Below are 21,534 nucleotides of genomic sequence, written 5' to 3' on the forward strand. Positions count from 1 at the left end.
GAGTGGTTTCGGTTATTTTGAACTTGACGGTCAAGGAAATCAAAGTGATTTAACTTCTTGTCTATAGTTTCTGGGCTCTAATCATTTCTTTGAAGTAAATATGAATGTCTTTATTTGTAACTTTCACCTGCTACAACATGAGACTTTGCATTTCAGTGTACGCCCATTGAAAAAGTATTTTGATTGGTGGGGATATTGAAATAATTGTTTAGTCAAATTATATCTATCTGTAGATTTCACATGTTTTTTGTATTCTTGGTTGTTGTCCTTAGGTCAGCCTCTCATTGACCTAGAGCTTGCATTAATTTTGTTTAAACTTACAAAAAGAAAATCTTATAATTCCACAACCCCATCAATAAGGGCAAGATAGCCCTATTCAGACCACTGTTTCAAGATGCGATGTTTAAATCCCTATGACGTTTCACCTTCAATCTAAATATCATGGAAGCATGGGGGGGGATCAAAGTGATCCCCCTCTGTTCTGTCTTCAGAGTAACAGGGGCGTTACAGAGGCGAGACAGGATCAGCAGAGAAAGCATGGGAGCGCAGCGCTGTGTGTGCGTGCATGTCTGACTGTGTGTATGTGGAGCTCCTGCTATGCCTTGCTTCCTCAAATCCCGAAATGCAATGTACATTCACAGAATGGGAATAAGAATATTACGCCATCGAGAAATCAATATTAATGTTCAAAGACTTGTTATGTCTCCTTTCATCTAATATGAAATACACAGGCCTTTACTAAAATACCTGCCACTTTACATTGAATCACTGGCTGTGTAGATGATGAAGACATTCTTAAGGTGATTGAGTATATTATAATTATTAGACCTTGCCCTCACTGAGTGACACATAGATTTTATTCAATTATTCATCACCAGACGATAATAGCAATGAGTCTAATGGGGTAAGAGCTGCGTGTGATAATCGCAGACAAGTTATATCAGGGAAGAAAGGGGGGAAAGAAAATATGGCAAACCTACCAAAACAGACAGCAATTTTCAAATAGTAAGAACAGAAGAGAAAATGTTGTACTACCTCCAATAACAAACCTGCTGTGTTACCAGATGAGGAATGATAAACAACCTTTCCACCTTTCAGTAAAGCCCACTTCTCTGCTCTGTTCCTCCATGTCCTTTTCACTTGAAGAGAGCTCAACAGTGCGAAAGACAAACAGGAACACTCCCTATTCCTGTGGGACAGTTGATCAGGTCAGTGTGTGTGTGTGTGTATGTGTAGCCTATGTGTATGTGGGGAAGGGAGCATATAAAAGTGAGCGGTTGTGTCACTGTTTCACTTTTTGTATATATACATGTGATCTACACTTGTTAGTCTTATTGTGGAGTGCATAAGCTTGTGTTTTTTTTCACTGTGAGTGACTATAAGACATCCATGTATATGGCTGTGTGTTTTTGAATGTGTGTTTGCAGGAGACAGAGAGGTCAGTGTAAAGCTGACAGGTTGTGCACCGTGGCAAGGTCACACAGGGAATACAGCTGGGAAAAGATGGAGGGATGGATTAATGGAAGAAAGGAGCACATGGGAGGCAGTTTGAGGCAAAGTGTGTGTATGAATTAGCCTGTGGAGGCGAAGACTTTGAAAGACAAACAGTCACAGCAGTCAGCCACAGAGGCCATATACCCTAGTATTTAACAGTAGCTTTGTTCTGTTGGTCACATTTTTTTAAATAAAAGCATGGTTACTTATTCTTGTCATTTATCCATGTTTTGATTGAGGATCTTTAAAAATATCAGACAATGAATAATGTTAACTTAAATTGAAAGTAATTTGATAGAAATATGGAATGTGTTGTCTTTCTTCAGGTTTTCCATTTTTTGTTTCCAATGTGTAGAAATATTACAATCAAACAGCAACAAAACACTAATCTGACTAGTAGCCTTGTGTACTGCTGATGCCGATGCTAGCACTTACTTGCTGTCGAGTCCCATGTTGATTAAAGACCTTCAATTGACAGAAAGATTATATTAATGAACTAAAGAGAATAGGATGGAATTGTTGCCCAATATGTTTTAAAAGACTGGACAAATGAATATTTGAATTTTGGATCCCACTAGTGACTAATCTCTTCTTCCTGCCTGCTACCTCTCCTACACAGCTCTGTGCCTTGGTTGAGTAAAAATAACCTTAGATTCAGTTTGATTGTATTGTAGAAGGGTACACAGCAGTACTTTAACATTGTAGCTAGCGGTTTGCGGTCCCCCTCCGCGCGAACTGGATGTGAAGTTGTGTGGGCGTTCCCCTTGTACTGAAAAAGACTCCGCTTGAGACCAAGATCAAGCTCAAAAGGAGTTTTCATGAACTTGTGTTTTCGGCTAGCTTCTAACCCATGTATGCTATTTAGCTTAAGTTGCTAATGTTTGAAAAATAAAAACACACATTTATATACCTACAACAGAAAAATGTGAAATTTTTCAATTTTGTTTAAAATTAATACCCAAACTAATTGAATTGACTATTACTTTATCTTCGTCTGTCATGTCTTATAAGACAAACATATATCAAGTGAGCTTAGCTTGTTTTGTTTGAGCTAATGTCAGAAAATATAGCTGGATATTGCTTTGAAGCTTTATTAACCCTCTACAGGTAGGGCAACATTTCAATGGACATTAAGATACATAGTCATCATCATGTTAATCCAAAAATCAGTAAGTGGCAGCTTGTCAAATGCATGAGTCACGTCTGATGTCCCATCAACATGTTAGAAATGTTGCGAGTGTGCTGTCTCTTTAAAAGTAAGTTGACTCATCCTTTACCTGTAAAGACCTTGGCTGCCTTTGAGTTGGAGACACAGAGAAGAGTTAGCAGGAAGTGAAGGATGAAGAGGGGAAAGACAAGTGAAAGGGAAGAAAAAGAAATATATTAGGTGTGTCCTTCGAGGTGCTTCATCATGGAGAACAGAGGGATGAAACAAGGTGATGGGTGGCTTGTGTGTGTGGTGAACTCCCTCCCTCAGGCAGTATCTATCACCTGTACAGACAAAAAGCCTTGTCGTCCACTTGATTTATTTTAACTCACATCAATAAACGCTAAAACTTTGGTCTTCCTCTGTGCTCTCTGGTTTAAGTGTCTCTTTTTGTCCTTGCATGTGATTATACACTGACGATGTCTGTGACTTACATCGTTTTCAACATTTATCCAACACAAACAACCCTTGATAGGGTCAATATTTTCATGTTCTGCTTCTCTGTTGACAGGTAATTTTTATTTGCATAATTCAATACAAATTCAGCTGACATTGCACCTTGCAGCCATTCATGCCCTTTTAATCAGAAGCCGGATACATGACTGCTAATTCAGTCAATCTGGTGACCTTTTGTTTACAGAGCAGTCGCTCTCACCACTTAGCTGTTCCCGCCTGCTGCAAATGTGAGAAAAGCTGCAGACATAAAATGGCTTTTTAATTGACTACATGCTATCAGTGCTCTGCAGAAATTGTGGCATTTGTTTTAACATTAAAACGCAGAGTATTTAAACATTTAATGACTCTGGATCCAAGCCAGAGTATACTCGCATGCTCTGTACAGACACAACCGTGAGTGAAGAGTAAATTTATGTGGAATATTTTGTTTTTCAAAATTGAATTTATGGATTTCAAAAGCAAAACCTTTATTGAAAATAACAATTCCAATCCTACATTATTTTCAACATCTGGATCACTTTAGTCATAATGCCACATGCATTGAAAACAACTCAGCAAAAGTAAACAGACTATAAAAAAATAGACAAATAAGATTCCCATTTGAAACTGTTTGGTTGGGTTCTTGGTGGATCATATCAGTGGTGTTTATTTGTCAAGTACAGCGGAAAAAAAATAATTATGAGCCATAGTGGTATGTGATGGCTCTATAATAAAGGCTTTGAGAAAAGTAAAAAAAAAAAAACAATTCTGAAAATAATTGCTGTCATTAAAATAAAACAACTTATCAAAGTACCTTTTTTCCCATGCTATTCCAAAGGTACCCAGGTGTTAACAATGGGAGCATTAAAGTCAGTATTGTTGTTGTAATGTTTGCATAGTGACACTATAGTTCCACTGTTATAATTGCCTCTGTCACCATTCTCTATTAAGTATCCATTGCTAACTTTATTATAAAGTATTTTAACCTAAAGCTCACAGTCTGAAGATTTAACTTCACCAGCAGCAGCCCATAAGGGAAATTTGAACTGACTGAAATTCTGAGTCATAGAGGCACACCAGCTCATAGCAGGCACAAAACTTTCTTCTTCAGTCTTTAAAAAAAGTATCTCTGCAGACACATGCCTTTTTGCAGGATATTGATGATACACCAGCAAACCCAAAACTCCTGGATATTGTTTACACAGAGAAACTGTGCCTGCAGGTTATCACAAAGACAGCATTCTGAATGTTCGACTGTTTGCTGCATATTCAGGACTCACAGACTTTAGAGAAATGAGAGGATAAAAGGTACAGAGAAGGAGAGAACAAAAAAGAGAGGAAATGGAAAATGCAGGTTGTTTGTGCATACGGCACCTCAGATGCATCAATACAACATGCACTACACATCAGCTGTGAAAGACAAGGTCATTTATGTAGCGAAAAACAGGACGCATATAAGAGTAGGGAACATCACTCGACTGTATTCTCAGTTTGTTGCAGGTTTGCTTTGATGGAGAAGTAAAAGAAGGTGTTAGTGATGTACTGTGGCTTCTTCACACCTGGCTGCTTGTTGGCAAATGATTATTTTATATGTGTGGGTTATGTGCTTTTACTTTTCCAGTGTGTTACTCTTTTTTTTCTCTCTTTCCTGTCTCGGTTCTCAATAAAAGCTGTTGTAACAAGGTGAGAAAACGATTTGAAGAAGCAAAAAAAAAAGAAGCGACTGCTCGTATGTGTGAGAAATAAAGAGAGGTAGGGGAGCATGGTAGGTGTAGATTGCTTAACTAGGAGGAAAAAGGAGGATTTCTTTAGGGTCAGTGAAGTGTTGAAAAATGCTCTTGAGGTTAGGGGGAAACTACAAACTACGATTTCTGAGAATCTGACTTTCCTGTTGTTTTATCGTGTGTTCTGTGAAGACCTTAAAGGTCATATCTCAGCATTCAAGGCTTCATTCTGAGGGTTGATGGAGGGGGAGCAGTATGATTGAGAAAAGCAATGAAAGCAAGAGAACAGGAAGCAAACTGAGCTACAAAAAAAGGATTAATGATACTTTGGAAATGGAAGGATGTCAACAATGCTGATAGAAGAGAAGGGAGAATGAACTGATTCAATGAGCAATGACTGTATTTGTCTGTCTTTAAAGTGGTGTTTTCCAGAGAAAGGTTGTTGATAAAGACAGGTTGTAAGTAAAAAATAAAAATAAAAAACCTGAAGGAGACTCTAAAATACTGCCTTCAGAACAAGAAATCACAATAAAGCAGATTAATTGCATTTGAACATGATTAACAGTTTAACAGCCAATTTTCAATTCAAATTCAAAAAAAATTATTTGTCCCCATGGGGCAATAAAAACAATGTGGCTGAAATGGTGATATAAAAACCAAATCAACATGAAGTATTTCAATATAGTGTTTACTCATCCAGAAAACAGCTTTCAATGTGGAGCTCCACCTTGTGGCAGCTTGGAGAAATCATAAATCATCAAAATAAATCAATTGAACAGACGCACATGAGGACCAGACAGACCTTTAACATCACAAGCTCCTGTTCGATTAAAGACATTAACATCTAGAAGTTGTCATGGGGCACACACAAGTGAACAAACAAGAAGAAGTACTTTGTGTTTGTGTGTTTGAAGGCAGTGTGTGAGTGTGTGTACTCACAGTGAGGGGGGAAATGCCAGTTTGCATGGCTGAAGGTGACTGTGACAGTTTTAGCCTCAGGACATCATTTTCCTGACGCAGTCTGTCTGCTGCTTCAGTAGCAGGTTGATGTGTTTATGTATTGCTCTGAACACACATATACACGCACATAAACACACGCACACACAAAATATCTTAATATACAATGCTTCTTGTGATCAAAAAGTATCAACGCAACTTACTGGCAGTTTCCTACATCCAATTTTGTGTATCGACTTAAATTAACGCAGACACAGCGCATGTACTGCACCTTTAGTTTACAGTTAATGACCTTCAAAGTAACCTCTTCAGTCTTGCACATACACACAAGTTGTGTGTACACTCACAAACACGTTGTACACACAGACACATATTTCACACTCACTCATGGACACAGCTGTGTTATGGCCCACTTTTGAGCTAAACACTGACGTCATTCCACTGTGAAATGGTTTTGACGCCTGCTGGAGAACATTTGACTCGCTCCCACAGTGACTCACACACATACACACACAAACACATATGTGCACATAACCACACGTACACACACTGGCATACATGTGCTCCAACATGTATGAATCAAGCATGGATAAATGTATCAAGTAGTATTGTTAGTATGTGACAGTAATTGTGTATCGCTTTGTGCGTGTATGAGTGTGTGCGTGTGTAGGTTGTCATCTCAATCCACAGGTCACATTGGCTCTATAGGTGACGTATTTTAAGAAAAGCTGCATTTTTATTCCTCCTTCCATCATGTATCTTTGCTCTTTGTTTTGTTTTCTCTCTCATCCTTTCTCTCTTCCTCTCTTTCTCCCTCCCACACACACACACGTGCAAACACACGCTCTCTCCTTTATAATTATTTCCAAAACAAATGATTGGGCAAGTTGATTAAAAAGGGTCTTGTGGGAGCTGTTTTCTGGCTAATGGCGTCTCCGTTCAACAAAATGAGTTCACACAGTACAAAACGAACACACAATATAGGAACCCCACAGTGTACACACAAACACACACAGGCATATACAAATACACATTTTGTTTGTAAGCACGAAAAGCGCACGCAGACACACAAGCATTTGCTGACTAATGAGTTTTGCATTAGTTATGTCTACACAAAGATGTGCACGCACGCACACACACACACACACACAGAAGTCAATGGTGTATCAGTGAAAAGTTTCATATAAGGTTACATTTTAGTAAACAAAGAATAGTAGTAGTAGTTTAAACAGAACATTTGTGTACAAACCCTTTTTATTCACAAAAGTCATAAAAAACTGTATTATACAAATATGCACAATATATATCCATGCCTCCATTTTCCTAACGGCTTTTCCAATTCGGGGTCATAGGGAAAACTGGAGCACACCCTAGCTATCATTAAGAGGCGGGGTAGGCTACATTAGGGAAAAATAGTTTGATCTATAAAGTAAAATTCTTATCTTCTGAGAATTTAAATTTATTCATAACTTCCAAAAATCTATTTAATATATTAATGCATTTTTGTAGGCTATAATCAATCACTCCCTGCTTAGTGCTAATGCAAGCTCTTTAACTCAGTAGAATGCAAACTTGAGCAGCAAGAAATTTAGCGAGTCTCACAGATGACTGGAGTAAATCCTGAAGTACTGTACGTAATAATTCAAACGTAAACTTTGAATCTGTTGATCCAAAATTGTTTTGAATTGAAAATATAGATTCTGAATCAAAATTGTGACCCCAACAATCGAAATTGAATTGAATCGTGAGACACCCAAAAATTCCCAGCCCTCGGCTACAAACTGGACTGTTCCCTAGTCAATCACAGGGCTGAAAATCTATTTTAATACCGTTTTTTTTTTTTGTCTCTCAGTTGGTGTACTGATGCTCCGTTTCATTCCTAATTATACTGATTGTAATGCGAAAAATACACATCGTCAAATTCTTTGCAATACATCAGATTCTGTTCTGGTTCGTAATTCAAAAGGAAGTAATTGAAATAGAATTTATCTCGTCCTGTACACAAACCCTATAGAAACTCTGACGACGTAGCAGAAAAACAGATAAAGTGGAGTTAGCAACTGCGATGCAATGGATGGGTCAAACAACAATAGGACTTTCAGTTTGAGTCCACTGTGGTACCAAAAGTAAATATTCATTTGCCTCTTTTTGTTATGTACTTAATGTTAAGCATTATGTATCTAAAAAACTGAGTTGAACCCAAACCACATGTTTTTCTTCACTTTAAAATGTTTCTGATAAGTGGACCTCACCAAAGTGCTGCTCTTTCTTGAGTTTAATCACAGCCATTGTCTCCAATGTGCAAAGAGCTGATTTTAAACCATTATGTTCCACCACTATCAAGCAAGTGTTAGAGGTGAATTTCATTCCTTATGTTAATCCATGTCAGACCATGTTGTTTTTTTTGTCTAATTGAATGAGATGTCGAACAGTATTATAAAGACAATTAAGACAATGTTAAATGTTAAAGTGTTAAAGCCAAACTTCAAACATGTTATTTACGTAACGGCTTATCTACTGTACAAAGGTAAACAGACTGAAGGTTATTTTTGCAGCTGTCTCTCACCAAAACCTCCAATACATAATTCATAGACCGAGGAAACAATGCCCAATTGTATATTGTGCACAAAAACGACATTCCTTTGTACTACAGAGTCTCTGCTAACCCATCTCTGTAGGGCACTATTCAAATCTATTCTAACTGCAGTTAAGAGCTGCCAATGTTTTCAGTCATTTGTCGTCAGTGGTAATTATGCTAATATGTCAAAGCTAATGTGATAATGATTAATTCATGTTAATTGACTGGAAGAGCAATCTTCCAGTTTGGCATGTGTCCTAGCTCAACCTTTCGCTTGTTCCCTATCCTGTCTGTTCAATAATACAGTCACTCTTTCTCTTCTCTATTTAAAGTGGTTTCTATTAGTCTCTCTTTATACAATATGTAACTTGATGTAATATATGATTTATCTGTCTATTCATCCCATTGGTGGGCCTAGCCTCTTTTTTTATCTGCTTTTAGCCCACTGGAAGAAATTTGTTAGCTCAAATTGGCTGCTGAGAAGGGTTGACGGCTCAAATAAGACACAGGTTGTTCTCCTTCCCTCCATAGCTGGTTTATTAGTCCTCAGCGCCCCCTTTTGTCTCCGCCTCTGTCTCCATCTCTCTGTTTCTTTCGCTTCTTGTCTTCATCTTCCCTTCCCATCAGTAATAGGTTCCAGTGGAGGTGGCCTCCCCCTGAGTAACTGATTTTCTATGTCTGAGAGGATGAAAAAAGGTTTACACTTTCCTTTGTACATTGGTCACGTTGCTTTCAGGATTTCTTCATTATCTTCCTCGTTTCTTGTACTGTACTGTATATAGTCTTGGTTATTGCCTGCATGCCAGATTTCTTGCTCTGTGTTTTTTGTCTTTTCTTTATTTTCTCCTCCTAACTCCTCCTGCTTGCTTCCTATGATGCCTCCTGGGACCTATCAATTAACAGTGTGTGATGCTTTAACTGCGCTTTCTGAAAACTGAAGGAGGTTGGGAATACATGAGACAAAAGAGATCTCAGTGAAATTGACTGCGGAACAGAGAGAACAGGTTTTGAGATGTGACGCTGCAGGATGATTGGTTGAGAGAGGTTGTTGCAGAGTCCAGTTGGATTATTACTTAAAGAGTAAACGCCCCAAATCAGCTGATTACCATATCAAGGAGACATAGGAAGTGGTAGATAGGGATTGGGTAAGTCGAAGTTTGATAAAGAAATTGAATAAATGTGTGAGGGAATATAACCAGTCTTCCTGCTTGAACTTACCCTGAACTTCAGGAAGATAATTTTAAGCAAGAGAAGAGATCGACACATGGTTGAGTGAAAAACAGAACATGATGAGCAAAAGTACATGTGCAGACTTCACATAGTTTAAACTCTGACATTTAAATTCCTTCCTTTATGAGTTCTCTGGTTCTGATTCTTCGCACGTTTATCTGTGCACAATGGAAACTATTTTTGAAAATGCATGCGTCATATATCACAAGATGTTTTATTCTCAAAAGTTGGCATTTAGTTGTGTGCGATGGCGAATTTTTTGGTGTGTTGTGACAAATGCAGCTTCTCCTATCAACACTAACAATTTAATAAACACATACACACACAGCTTAACGAGGACAGTATCCTCAGTGATTAGTGTCTAGTCTGTGTACAATTTACACAACATCTATTACATTGATTTGCTTATTATGCAAATCATTCATAACAATGTTCCTCCATCTGCGCGCTCAGCAGTATCATTTTCTCTCCCACTGCATAAAAAACTTTTACCATATTTATTAAATTAGCTTTAATCATTTAATGTTATCATCAGTATGATTATCATCCCAATTATTGGACACACTGATTATTATAGAGATATGAACAGATATTAATCATGTTCTGAGCCATCTCTTTGTATCAAAGAATTCCCCTGCTGCTTGTTGGTACATTGAATTATTCTAAATATCACTGGGCAGGCGAATTCAAAATGAATATATTCTCCATCCTTTTCGATTATTTTTATACATAGCATTCATTAAGGCCGAACCCACCTATGCAAGTTCAACTTTTCATCAGTATTAAGACAGATATGTTAACGTTTGGCACATTTTTTGTTGCCTCATTAGGACTCTGAAGTTTGATACAGATATCAGAAGTGACGTTTCAACCTCACCACAGACAACAGTACTTAGGGTCTGACTAATACACTTAACACCCCAACAGAAGGACTCCCAAAAAGTATGTACAGTTATTTGGTACCCTACTTTTGACAGGGAAAATACATCCCGAGTGGAACTGAACTGAACAGCTTGGTGGAAGGAAGACTTAAGCTGATGGATATTATCGTGAACAGGTTAAACATTTTAAAATGGTAGGCAACAAACTGTGCTTCTTTCCTGTTTAATTAACATTTTAAGGAATCACATGAGCTAACTTATGCAACGCTAAGTCTGTGTCCAAGCAAGCATAGATCTATGATCTTGCATTAAGTTAGGACTCACCAACAGCAGTCATCATGTGGAGGTTGCTTTCCCCTGCCCACAGACTCCTATCTCCTTTCCCGTTTGGTAATAGAGACAGCACCAGCATCTGTTTGAGGCAAATACTTACTCTCTTGATATTGGCTAATTGCAAGAGTCAGAACTTAAATCTCCCCAGAATAGTAAAATGTCTTTAACTGTCACTGTCATTTGGTTTAAGGATGGTTAACCGCTTCCAGCACTTACGCTAAAGGTAATAGGTTGAAAGGTCTCATATACTTTGTGTGCTTTTATGCAAACCTGTTGGTATTTAAACTCGTTGGCATATTGTGTGTGAATATGTGTTGCTGTGAAGAGTCAAAAGGTTGTTAAATTTAATTTGAACAAGAAAATTACAGACTTTTACAGTGTTACATAAAAAAAATACTTATAATGGCATTTGTGTGTTAGTCTCAGACCATGGAGCATGTTGCATCTTGACTATTGCTTATTTTTTGCTAATATTTTCACCTACGCACTGAAAAACAGTACAATACCCTGGGACTGAAACAGCCATTGTTAATGCACTGTCCATAACACAAATGGGTGCCAGTATGAATATCAACCAGTTATTTTCTCTCAGAGTCTCAGATGTTTATTGTTGGAAAAGGAAAGGTTGCGGTTGGATTTGTATGTGCTTCGAGTCTTATTTGTGAGAGACTTTCAAAGTATATTGCACAGAAAATAGCTGGTTTAATGACTTGTAATACACAGTGGGCATGCTGTGAGCTCAGGAGAGGATAGCGTCAGAGCCAAGGCTACACTGCACAGAAGAAAGTAAAGACAGGAAATGAAAATTCAGGACAAGAAGAATAGTACAACTACCATCGTAAAATCTCTTCAGGAGACAGGTTCACCATGAAGCAAGAGATCATTAGAGACACCAAATATGCTTCTCACATTGAATGTGACCCAGATTTAGCCACTTAGAACTGGTGTTACTTTTTAACTTTTCTTGTATTTATAACGAATGAAAAGGTGTCAGTACTCATGTTAACCTAAAAAAGCCCCATAGCCATCTTTTTTTTAATCAATTCTCTTTTGTATCAAAGTGGACCAAATGATTCGCCAAGTCTGCTTTTTGATGTTCAGTTGTCCTTGTAATTTACCGAATGCAAAACATGTTTCCAGAGGATTTTTTTAATGTATCTTTTTACATCTTTTAAGACAATTAATTAAGTCACCATAAAACTCGATCATTTTCAAGTTTGGTTGTATTGCCTTTTTTTTTTAAGCCACCAGACTCAAACAGCTAACCTGTGCACTAAAGGCAGAAGGACACATGTTTTGCAGTAGTGCTATAGCCAAAAAATAAAGTGTGAGAATATGTTTAGTACAATGTAGTTTCTTAGCTTGTCTTTTCTCATAAATTAAGAAAATTATGTGTTATAAAAAACGTAGCCAAATAGCCTAGCTTCTGTGTCGGTATTCAAACCTGTTTCTTCTTAAAGGAGGAGAACTGAACTAGTATCTCCTGTGGCTTATATACTGTCCTCTATTGGCAAGTACCTCACACAACCCCACTAATAATACAGAATTATCCCCATTATACAGAAAACAGATGATTCTTTCAAAAAGTTGCCATAAGGGTACATTGATATAGATTCTTAAACGATTCCACTTGTGTAACTGCAAGAGAGGACACAAGGGACAAACTGGATTAAGAAAACCTGCATGCTTGTATTTTATATATACAATTGTGTATAACTTGTCCGAAAATAGCATACTAACCTATAGCAAAAAAAAAGCATATGTAGCATTTTCTACCAAATATTCAATTGAAAATTAACCTCTGGGAACATACAGAGGTGTTGCCTGTCAATAAGAAAGGTAGGCAACACCTTGGGGCCCCTAAGGGCTTATGAATAAACTTTAGCATCGGTCCAAAATATGCAAATTTTGCAATCACTGAAGGAAACTTCCCTAAGAGGACTCAATCTGACAGTAAAGGTGTCACAATTTCCTTCAGAAGATGATGTTTGTAAATTAAAGTCACCATTGGCTTCAGACTAGTTATACATAATGGCAGTAACAGCTGGTTAGAGCAGGACCCCCTGTGAGTTTTTGCTTCGGGATGCAACAGAGTAGAATCCCCACTGGGAACATCATTTTATGCCTTCTCATCGAAGTGCCCATTGAGCTCAAGCATAAGATATAATTGTGGTATTAATTTAGCCATGAAGTAAGAGAAGGAAAAGATATTGAAGAGGGAGCATATGAAAGAGGAATACAAAGAGGGCAGATGCAGGTCATATTGCATCCAGGGAGTTAATTCATCAACTTAGATACAAAGAATACCAGACAGGCAGTTGCAGAGGTTTTGAATACAAGTATTGTGAACAAGAGCAAAAGAGTAAAATGCTTTCAAAGAGATAGTACGGCAGAGTAAATTAGAGAGCTATCAGATGGTGGATGACATTAACTGAATCCCTAATGAAGGTGAAAAGAGGTGATTGGTTGAGGGTGTATCCTGATGAGGTCTGCCCAGCAATAGTTGCCCGGGTGACCTTGGTCCCCACAGAGTTGACTCCAACTCATCTGGCATTTCTAATAGGCTACATGGAAAGAAGCCAGAACCTGCTTCCCATATTTGGACATGATGACATCCAGTGTTCATCAGGGTTAAAAGGACAAGAAATGTAAGGAGGAAGAAGGAAACCATCTTTGACGGAATAGATAAAAAGAAAAAGAAAGGTGAATATGAGAGGTTGAGAGAATATTGGGATTAATAGGGGGTTATGAGAGGGAAGGGGATATGAACTGTAGAGGTCAATGACATTGTTGGGATACAAAAATCAACTTAAAATTTACACAGAAATAGTCTTTATTTTTTATGTTCTGCTATCGTTATGTTGGCCTTTTTCCAAATCAACAAATTACTGTACATACTCATGAGGACGAAAACTAGTGAAAATTGCATCATAAAAATAGTTGCTAAATATATGAAAAAGCAAAATTAACCGTTATTTCCCAATGTACAGTATATTCTGGCCTATTAGCCTTGTTTGATGCTTTGTTGTTTGCAATACAAGCACAGACTAGATGAGAATGGAAATTTGAGATGAAATGCCTTGTATTGTTTCCCTGCAACCAAGTAGCAACAACAACCTTGATTTTGACTTGGCTATAAAGAATATTGTTAAAAAAAAGTGCAAAAAATAAATAAATTTTTACATTGCAACCCCCTTTTTTAAATCCACGATTTAGTGTGGTGCGTCTACTTCAGAACTGATAGCAAGTATACTCAGGGCTTTAGAGTTATTAGCTGTTAACTATGCGTATGCGAACGTATGATGTCAGCCTTGCGTATCCTGCAGTGGTTTGAAGCGTTGGTTGTGAATGTCCTCAGAAATTAACACTACTCGTCCGTGAGATGCGATATGCATAAAACCGCATGTATGGTGATGAGCCCGAAAAGTGACAACATCGGAGACATCAAAGTGCTATTGAGGTAAAAATTTGAAAACAACCCTATACATCAAGTCAGAAACTACCGACATCTGTATGGTGTGTCACTACCGCTACATAAAGACGACCCTGCATGCCTCAATAGCTGGCGAGAGATATTCATTTAGAAGTTGACATGGAAGCCGTTAAAAGCAAGTGGAGGTTCAACAGCAAGTATGTTTGAGCCTTTCTCGTTATAGTACTCGCGTTGGTTATTACTTTGGAAACAGCCTGACCTGTTCTCATGACTTTGGAATATCACTTTAAAGTATACATTCAGACTAATCCTCTTTTCATTTAAAGCACAATAAGCCACAATGCAAGTGAAATGTCAGAGAAATATTCTGAAGAAAAATCATGAAACATTAAAATCTGAGCATATATATAACCTGAGCCTGATTTTAGTTTTACATTTGTATAATTATTGACATTGTTAACCCAGGCTTGTAAATAGAGGATCAGTACACACAGCAATGCCTTGACTTTACAGATTTATCCAGTGGTCTTCTGTCTGCTCTGAGATCAAAGAAAAAAGCAGATAGAGAGAGAAAGTGAGGAGTTCAGACAGGGAGATAGAAATGAAGAGGGACGGCAGTGAGTGTATTCTGTCAGTCAGCCTCATATGTGCTGACCGCAGAGGAAGAGGACGAGAGAAAGAGAAGAGAAGAAATAAGGGACACAAAGTGATTGCCTGCGTTGGCCAGTTCACCCTAAACTTTCCCCAGGAGAGTCTGCCAGGACAGGAAAAAAAAGAGCTCCTGACTCAATCTGAACTCCTGACACACACTCTTACTCCTATTTGTGTGTGTCCTACCTTCTTTTTCGCTTTGTCTTTTTTTTCTATTCTCTTATTCTTTACTTTATTACTCTTTTCTTTTAGTGTCCATTCCATTTTACTATTTATTTCCTCCATTACCCTTTCTTTTCTTTTCTTTTCATCCCTTTTGCTCTTGAGTTCTTGTTTCTTCCTCTGTTTTGTTTGCTTTGATGTGTATTGATCCCTTTCTTTCTTTTTTCTTTTCTTCAGTCCATTCTGTTCTTCTGCATGCTTTGCTGTCTAACCTACTTTGTCTTTTTTTTTGTGACTATCCCAACAGGAAATTAATGTATGATAAAATTGATTTGTATGGTCTGAGATCAATAGCACCAAACAAACAAACAAACAAACAAACACACACACACACACACACAGAACAAGTCTAGTATCTCTTCCTTACTTCCTCCTCTTCTTTTTTTTGCACTCAGTTTCTTAGTATGACCCAAAATCATTATATACAAGAAATACCAGGATGTAAAGTAGATTGGCCACAATTTAAAAGTATGAAACTAAGTCATACTGGTCATACTAAATTGCCCGGCATTGCACTGCAGCTATCAGACTGTCCAATCACAGAACCAACAAGCAGCTTAAAATAAAAGTTCTGGCTAGATAGCATTTTAAAGGTCGTTTAAGTATGTTCTATATATCGACTATCATTGTAGTATGTGGTTTCTGGCACAGTTAGTGTATTACTTTATCATCCAGCTACAGGTTTGAAAACACTCAAACCTCCCTCATCCTGTCTTACAAACAAACTCAACCAGAACTTTTTGTGCCTATCCCTTCAGTACCGCAAACCTAATTTATTTAAACGTGATCCCAGAGGATTTATGTGACACGTTAGTGTAATTTTCTACATGCAAAAATGTTGAAGTATTGAACTTTGTGGAAAATATAATAAGAAAAGAAGAAAGTAGAGAAGAGCAGAAAGACGTTAAAATTGAGCCCTGCTGAACTAAAGCCTTAGTTTACCAAGTAGGTATCACAAGATTCAGTTTTTATGTACTGTCCTTAGAAACAGTGATTTTTAATTTTTTGGGGGGGGATTTTATTTTTGGCCTTTTCGCCTTTATTATAGAGAGGAAAGTGGATAGTGGCGGAAATCAGGGAGAGAGCGGGGAGAGACATGCGGGAAAGGAGCCACAGGCGGACGCATAGCCTCGCTACATGGGACGCTGTATCACCAGTGCCCCAGAAACAGTGATTTTAACATCTGAAAGAGGAGTTTAAACAAACACATGGTTCAGTTTGGGTGGAAAATGTGCATGAATTAAATTTGTTTGGACCACAAATGATATTCAGGAAATCTGTTTTCTTAAAATATACAAAAGGAATCTAGGAAAGGGGCAGTACAATACATTATAAACATGTGTTAGACTGTTTTTTTTTAGATTTAGATGCAGAGAGGATGTTGTCTTCTTGTCTTATATTATTCACTTTTATTGATAATGGATTTATATGTGAATGCCCTCTACATGACCTTTCCACACTATGCCACTTTAGGTTCTTTTTTTTCATGCATTCTTTAAAGAGAAGAGGAAATCTTCAATGATGTCACCCACTAATAACATTTTAATTTCATGGTCCAAGACACCCCAATATGTTTCTAATGGGAGAGAAAAAAAAGAAAAGGAGAGAAAGAAAAGGATGAGGAAAAATAAAGGGAAAATGAGGACGAAAGGAGGTGAATGTATGAAAGTGAGTGAGGAGAAAAGGGATTGAACAGAGAAGCAAAGGGAAGCTGGTGAGAGATGTAGAGGAGAAACCGTGTGGGAGAGAAAGAATGAGTGAATAGTCTTCATTAGCCTTGCTTAGTTGAGCCCAAAAACAGTGTTAATTAACCTGGAACTTTCTTTACAAAGTTTTTTTTTATTATAACTTTATCACCTTTTCTCTTGACATTGAGCGCCTGCTTTATGACTCACCTTCACTGTCCCTTTAAAAGAGCTTTCCAGTTCTTTAAACGGTAAGTCTCATAGAGTAATATATTCATACTGTTATTTTAAAGTAGACTTGTTTTCATATTTTTAATTTGAATTTACATAACAATAATTTGAAATAATTAAAATAACAAAAACACAGGCAATCACATCGGTTGAGGCCAAACCTCAGGAGCCATGACATTTCAAATATTCTGATGAGGGAGTCTAACTTTACTATTCAAATGTATGCTAAATAAATTGACATAAATTAAGACATGGGTATACAAGTTTCGAGCAGTTAAACAGGATATCACATTACATGCACAGAGTTGAAGCATCACAATAATCTGCCAGAAACTGCAGATGTTTCCCGCCGTCACTGTAATCTCGATTGAAACAGGGAAGATGTCATCTTCCCTTTCCCATATTAATGCACAATAATAAACATTTTACCACAGCTAGGAATAAACAATATGATCATTGGTTATTTTTGTTGTTTTGTTCTGTGTTTGCAGAAGAGAGTTTGAGTGTTCTTTACACTGAACTTATTCAGCTTTGGTTCTGCTCACACCATGAATTTGAAGCATGTCCAACCCAGAGTTAATGTAGTTTGCTAATGAACCAGATTAATCTGCTGAACTCATGTTCTGTTGCAAATAACTCTGGCTCGCTTTTAAGATAAAATGACGTTAATTTTTCAAATCAAGAGTTTTAACTTGTTTCAGCAGAATCAGCACTTAAACTTCTACAACTAATTAAAGTAACATCTGTGTAGCTGTGTAACAATGTAATTGAATTGAAGGCATCTTTGACAAGTCAAAGAAACATGTCAGAACAAAGAGGACAGGTATCCTAGGTAGTACTGTTAGGACAAAACTGATGAGAAAAGTAAGAGGTCTGTTTTACTTGTTTCTGGCAAACAAGACCAAGTTGGAAAACCTGTCTGACACTTCCTGTTTGTTTCAGGCTAAAGGGAGTAGCACGTTGGCTCTGAGAGGAACACAGCAGTCTGGTTTTGTTCCGATTGGTAGTGGGCCAACTCAACAGAATGTGTTGTTATGACTGGTTCTGGCTACATGCTGTCCATCTGTCTGTTTTATTTCTTCGTTAGCTTGATGACACACAGCATCAGTCACTCTGAAATGTATAGAGGAGAGACACTAAAACACATCCTCATACACAGACACTGAGACCTACAGCAGCCTATTATCTCGCTCTATAACAGTAGTCAGTCCACAGGCACAGATCTAAGCTGAAGTGATCTGAAAGGACTGTATGTCTTGTTCTTTCTCTTACACTGTTCAGGTGCCCCTGTCATTTTTTCACAAACCAATATGTTTTCACCTTCATACAGACATATATTAACAGCTCCACTGTTCTGTATAATATTCTAGGATGTTTTTTACAGTGACATAAAAAAAACATTTTCTGAATGCTCCACTGACAAACCCAAGACTGTTTTCTGAATGCCCACTCTGATTCATGTGTACTCTTTCACGCACACACACACGCACGCACACACACACACACACACACACACACACACACACACACACACACACACACACGATCAATATTGCCATTTTGGAGGAAAAGAAAGGGCTGCTAATGCATTCAGAATTTACAGTAATAATGAGCTCCACCAGGAAAAACCTTTCTTTTTAATTGCTTTCGATGAACAAGACTTTTGGTCTTGAAGTTGGGGCCAATTCTATGATGCCATTGGGCAATCTGATTGAACATTTTGAAAAATGGCTATATAATTGTCTGAAAACTCAATGGGGGTTTCTTAGCTTAAGGAGACTAAAGCAAAGGTTCCTCTGGCCGAAAAAGAAGAGCCATGTTCTCTTGGCTTCTGAAGGAAACCCAGCAGCAAAATGGAAGCACACTCAGCTTGTATGTCTGCTGAACAGAGCAGGCTAACCTGCTCTGCTCTGCTGAACAGAGCAGGCTAACCTGCTCTGCTCTGCTGAACAGAGCAGGCTAACCACAGAGACTTCTGTACGCTCTAGTTTATATCTGACTGTAGTGTTTCATTGAATAAATCAACGTGTGGTATGCTGTTGATCTAAGTCTAAGTGTAAATGTGCTACAAGCCTTCTACCATTACACATATAATTTATGATATTTTTAAGTCTATACTATAACCAAAGCAGTTAAAGGTCATTTGGCAACATTCTGTCCTGCTGCTGAATATCTGTCAGGAAAATAACCTTTTTGTTCATTCTGCTTGTTTCTTCTACAGGCACTAAACACTCCCAATCCAAGCTAGTGCGTTGCCACACTTGGGTGTTTTATCCTGAGTAACTTCCAGAGCGTGAAGTGTCACCTCTCCAGCTACTACTTCAACCTTTCTGTTGTGTGACATAAACCTGCCAACCTTTCTTTATAGGTAGGAGAAACTATTTCTATCAGGAATATAGAGCCCTGTTTCCACCAAACAGTCCGGTATAGACCAGTACAGTTTGGTACTGTTTGGTTCGGTATAGCCTGATCCTGTTTGCGTTTCCACAGCCAACCGTGCACTATTTGTTAGGTGGCATGTCAGCCAGATGCCAATAGCTGAATCAACTATGTAATAGCGTCATAGGATCGCAGCTAATCGCTAACAGCTAACCCGCTAATAAATTCAACATAGGAGAAAAGCGCAACATAGTAAAAAAAAAACAACAATGGAAGACATCCAGCAATTCATCTACTTTGTCACTGGCATGTGGCTCCTTATTACACAACACAATCAGACTTTGTTTCAGAGAAGGCTTTGTACCACGAGGAGAAATACAGACAAATAAACAATCGACTGTGTATTTAAACATGGCGGGGTTGTGATTGTTGCAGTCATAGAGGAAGTGACGATTCTTTTGACCAATCAACGGACTGCAGTGTTTAGCTCCACCTTTTAGGGTCGGATTAAAATTTTTGCACCCCAACAGAATTGTACCAAAAACTAGTACGGTACAGGTCGGTAATTTGGGAATCATTCCCGGCTGCAGTCTGTAGAATTGGCACAAAATGTGTACCGTACCAAGACAAACCGAACTGAACCGCTTGGTGGAAACAGGGCTTAAGACCTTGCATCTTGTATGAGCACACTGAAGCTCACACAAGCTGCAAGAGAACAGCTTTTTACCAAATGTTAAAAGTTTGGTGCCAGTCACAGTTTTGTCTGATAAATAAATTCAATTAAGTTGACAGCAAACCGCACAATGGATATCTGACCCAAACACGGAATCATTAAAACTCTCCAGAAATCAAATTCATCGTACAGAAAGTCCCAAAATACTGCACGACATAATTCATATTTCCAACCAAAGCTCAGTTTAAAAGTTCACATCAGATTGTTATAACATTAGCAACCAAGTTGAAGGGAAAAATATAAATTAATACTTTGCTGAAGTCAGTTTTCTCATTTGACGGTTTAGATGAAGCCAAACCCTCTCTTTACTTCAATCTTCAAAGTTTGAAAACTGGTAATCATAGAACAGTCCATGAGATTTGACTCCATCTGTTAGACCAGTCTTAGATTTTGGCTGAGATATCATCTGTGTTTACAGATTCTACATAAAGATGCAAAATAATGGAGCCAAATGTCATTTACCAAGCAAACCTTTTGAAAGTTGTTGTTTTACTCCTCATGGACTACTTTTTTCCTTACAATTCTTCATCATGAAGCGGTTAAATTGACAAAATCCTGTTAGTTGCATGTAAATCACCTGAAAATCTGATTTCTTTTTTACTTCACAAGGTGGTCTAATGCAGCATTACATTACAGATATTTGGCAGATATATCTGGAAAGGTAAATCTTGTTGCTCTTGATCTGAAGAAAACAAGTTGGTTTACAAGTTACTAACTAGATTGTTTAGAATCCAGGAATTGCTGAGTGTAATGGACAGTGCCTCTTCTGTGTCATGTGTATCCATTGGCTGGGCAGAATTAGATGGATTCAGCCATGTCAGCATCTGACCATCCTCAAAGATGGTTGCAGAAGAATGTGTTACAGGGAGGCCAGTTTGAAACCTACATCAGCGATTATTTGTTTCAAAGTGGGAGAAAGCGACAACAGTGCACATGTTCAGATATGCCAGTATTGCTCTGGAGATTGGCATATTGAGGAGTTGTTATTTCCGGTACTCCCTAATCAGATACTGCACAATAGGTGTCACTGGAAATACACTGGAAAATTCTGTTAGCTGAAGTTTATTTATTTTTAATGCACAGTGTAGTGTTTAACATAGGACATTCAGCATTTTGTGGTGTTCTCCATTTTCTTCAGTTTTTCTTTTAAATCTCACTCTTGCCCAGCCTCTTTGTGTGTGTTCGTGTGAGCGTGGAATGCTCGGGAATGTGTTAATAAAGAGAGTGAAAGAGGGTGGCAGAATTTCAATAAAGAGCGTGACAAAGTGAGAATAAAACCGAGTGGTGAGATATGGCCTTAGAAAGAAATGAAACTGAGAAAGCTGGGATTGTTCATTGCTTCTCGGTTTCATCTCAGGATA

This window comes from Symphodus melops (assembly GCF_947650265.1).
Source record: "Symphodus melops genome assembly, chromosome: 15".
In the NCBI taxonomy this organism is placed as follows: Eukaryota; Metazoa; Chordata; class Actinopteri; order Labriformes; family Labridae; genus Symphodus; species Symphodus melops.